Below are 4426 nucleotides of genomic sequence, written 5' to 3' on the forward strand. Positions count from 1 at the left end.
TAGCAAGGTAACATGACATACAACATTATTACATGGAAACACGCCGAATGAAAATTTTGTAACTTACAACGTTGTTCCAGCCGACGCTTCAATTATTACATTTGTGAAATGACTAACCTGCCAAACATTATAAATGATGATATCATCTAAAGTCTGATTAGTGTAATATGTTACTATTCAGTGATTTGTGCAATGGAGGGAGAAACCCATTATCTCCTGGCTTAGTTACCTCATGAATGATACCTTACTGTTGTCACGAGTTTCAGACTGTTGGTTAAGCAAACCAACAATATTCAGTAGATCAGGTATTTGTAATTACTAGAAATTGAATTATTTTATTTGTTCTTTAAAGTTTTCCTATGGTGCAAAAAGTGTGAATGGAGGAGTAAGTTATTTGGGGCAGGACCATACATCAGGCGGGTTCTGAGGGGTATAGGAGTCAGGGTAGTGAATGAGGAGTTCACCATACCTGCCTATTTCTTCTGTCTCTAATATAACATGTAAAGTTTAAAGTGCATAATTTATGAATTTTTGGATTCATATCTGAAAAATGTGCAACAAAATGAATTTTGCAAGCTGTGACACATTTACGAAATTTTTAATTAAATACCACTTAGTGAATTCTATGAGTAGAGAGATTTTCTCCATATAAATTGTTAACCAGAGCAACTGTTTAGTTCGTTCATCTCATCAGTACAGCGTTAAATTTATGGTTAAAAATATTTTTCCACTTGTTTCTACTAATGACGGACCATGATAAGAAAATACGCTAATGAAAATTGGTGTGATAGAAAATATTAATATCTTAACATGTTGAACAGATCTCATCTTTAGAGTTTGAATTTTCAGTGTACTTTTTTTGTGCTTCAGTTTTGGTAAATCTAATGTGTAAGATCATATAATAGTACATTGGGGGATTGAGGCTTAAAAATCGGATAAGTCTAGAATTCTGATAGTCAGGTTTCAGTATAAGAATTCTGGTACTTTTAAACTAGATTATTTTTTCAGTGAAGTGAAAGAACTAATGGAAATAATTCTACTTGATAAAAACTTCTATCTTTATCATAATACAAGCCTAAAATATGAGTATAAAGCCTAAATGAGTGACTTTATTTTAAATGTGGATGCAGTAATGGAATGAATTCAAGAAAATGATTATAATATGGCCTCATAGGAAGATAAAATATGAGTAAAAAATTATTAATTATTTTTACATACTATAGGCTTGTATTCTTGAACAGGAATCCATTGTAATTACTGACATTAAAAGGAAAGAAAAAAACAAAACAAAACTGAAAGCACAAGTTTTTGCATTAGTTGTATCATTTTTTTAGAAAGGATTGATTCTGTTAACTTCAGTGCATTATTTAAAGTAGGAATTAGAAAAGAAGAAAGCTGTTTTCTATTGTTTCTGGTTTTATGTTCACTGTAGCTTTGACACTTAAACTGTTTTCACTTCTCTGTCACACATTGTAGTCTACAGTAAATTGTCACCAGTTGCTACACACGACAAAAATACGAGGGTTGTAAATAAAGTAGTGGCAACATAGACAATACGAACATATTATTGAACTTATATGGAAAATACATTTACATCCCTTAAATATAATCACCAGCATGTTCCTGTATCTTTTGTCAAATCTGTGGTCATTGAATTTCGTTAGCAGAGTTATTTTTGTTGATCTCTCTGATGGACTGCCCTACTGCATGAAACACTGATGCAATATTTGGAAACCTCTTGCCTCTAAGTGGTTCTTTCAACCATGGAAACAAGTCGTAGTCACAAGGACTCATGTCAGGGGAATACGGAGGATGTTCCAATACTTCCCAATTCCATCTTTGTAGCAATTCAGCCACTGCTCCTGTGACATGACAATGAGCATTATCATGCAAGATGAAAGGTGGATTGTATCTCAGGAAATATGGACGTTTGCAACCCATAGCTGGACATAGCTTGTGTTCAAGAAAATGTTGGTAGTAGAGTAGATGCAAGAAGAGCTTGCCACGGTAAGCTGCGCGAACTTTCGGAAACGTTCGGGTGCACTCGACCTCGCTTTGAATCGATTGGCAAACTGTTGTCAGTTCTCAGTCGCCTGCCGGCTTGATGTTTCGAGTGAGATTTATCACAGCGCATGTAATGCAATCTAAACCTTGTTGCAGAGTAACTAATAACATAACATTGTTGAAAATACAGAAACACGAATTTTTTTACATATAAAATCACTAAACGAAGTGACAAAGATGTTATAAGTGATATGTAATTGTTGAAAATACAGAAGCACGAATTTTTTTACATATAAAATCACTGAATGAAATGACAAATATGTTATAAGAAATAATATGTAATTGTTGAAAATACAGAAACACGAATTTTTTTACATATAAAATCACTGAACGAAATGACAAAGATGTTATAAGTAATATGTAATTGTTGAAAATACAGAAGCACGAATTTTTTTACATATAAAATCACTGAATGAAATGACAAAGATGTTATAAGAAATATGTAATTGTTGAAAATACAGAAATACGAATTTTTTTACATGTAAAATCACTGAATGAAATGACAAAGCTGTTATAAAAATATGTAATCGTATAATAATTGATATTTGACGTTGTAATAAAACACTAATACTATGTGATTTTATTAAAATGTTCTGATAACTAGGGTACTATGGTCGGTTTATTTTAATCTGTATATACTCCTTATGTTACAAGCGGAGCCTGTTTCGTTTGTCATAAATTTATGAATGTTATAAATAATTCCTTAGTTTGACTGTGTAACGTTTTATTAGCACTTCCTAATTTAGATTGAAACGAGGGGCATTGTTAAGGACATAGAATGTTATACAGAACTCTGTTGTTTAACAAACACACTTTGAACTACATAAAACACAAATGCTAGCTTCTCCCACTCTGCACAGCAACACTCCACGATACGAACAGCTCAAGACCGCGCTTTCGAATGCGCCCTGTAATCAGCATTAGGTGATTCATAGCAGCCCTGTAACGAGCATGGCGGCACGAGGACCGAATATCGTTCTCTGCACATCAGTCAAATGGGCAAGCTTTCTTTGTGCTTCCTCTACGCTAAATTGGCATTTTAACCTTGAGGTATGACATCGCTAATGATAACACATTCACTGTCATATGCCACTATCAGCATGACTTTCACCCAAGAGGGTTCATATCTCACTTTTTTTTGGGTGTGGTGATCCTTTGTGGTACCATTCATTAGACTGACGGTTTAGTTCAGGCTCATATGCCTGTGCCCATGTCTCGTCAATGGCAACAATGTGTTGCAGGAATACATCCCTTTCATTGTGGTCTCTGTAGGTGAAGTTGATCTATCAGTGCCGCTTCTGTCAGGTTATGAGGAATCCAGCTTGCTGCAATTTTTCTCTTGTGGAGGTTTTTCTTCAGGATGTGCCACACAGTTTGATGACTTAGTCCATCCTTGATGGATAATTCTCGGACAGTCTGGCAATGGTCAACAGCAAGGAGACCTCACACTAACTCTACTTGTTTGTCACAAATGGATGGTGACCTGTGTGAGCCACATGTGCCATCTCATTCTGACCCATATGAAATGCAGAGACCCATCTTGCAACTGTCCATTACATTACTGCATTGTTGCCACAAGCTTTAAATAACCCTTGATGACATTGATGTGCATTTCTACCAAGGGCTACCTCGATTTTTATCCACAATCGCTGCTCATATTTAGTAAACATGCTTTAGAGCAGTTAAAAATAGTGCTCTTCTTTTAATCACGCACAATAACAACATCTGTTGTCATAGCAACCAGTTTTATCATTCAATACATCAAGAATATCTCTAACTATGATCACCAATGCAAATACCACCTTCATGTCTTATATCACATGTGAATGCACATGACCCATTCCCGGCAGTGTTGCCACTACTTTATTTACAATCCATGTATGAACAATTAAATTTTTAGAATGTAATTCTTGGTATAATATGAATTTAGTTTTAGCTGTGTAAACTGATATTTATAAATTTTCATAATGACCCAATTTATAAATTTATTTTAACTGCGACTAAAAATTTAATCAGATTTGAAAAGTGCAGTTTTGTTCTTTGAATTTATTTCTTATTTTGATTTTTGAATTCTTATATGCTGTTTTTGTAGGTCTTTAAAAGTAACTTCTGTCTTGTAGTTGACGACAGATGGAGCATTTGTCATGTCACCTGACTTAGCATTTGTTAGTCATACTTTTGGGAGAAATTAAAAGAAGAAATTTCCATTTTGTGTTCTGTTTTTAAGACGAAGGGCCTTCCTTCCCAATTTTTCCCCTGTATGAGTTATTTCTTAGTTTGTCATTTCATTGATGCTGGATAATCAGGTGTATATATTATATAATAATTGGAAAAAACAACCTCCTGAATTTACAGGCTGGCA

The sequence above is a fragment of the Periplaneta americana genome, chromosome 4 (assembly GCF_040183065.1).
Source record: "Periplaneta americana isolate PAMFEO1 chromosome 4, P.americana_PAMFEO1_priV1, whole genome shotgun sequence".
NCBI lineage: Eukaryota > Metazoa > Arthropoda > Insecta > Blattodea > Blattidae > Periplaneta > Periplaneta americana.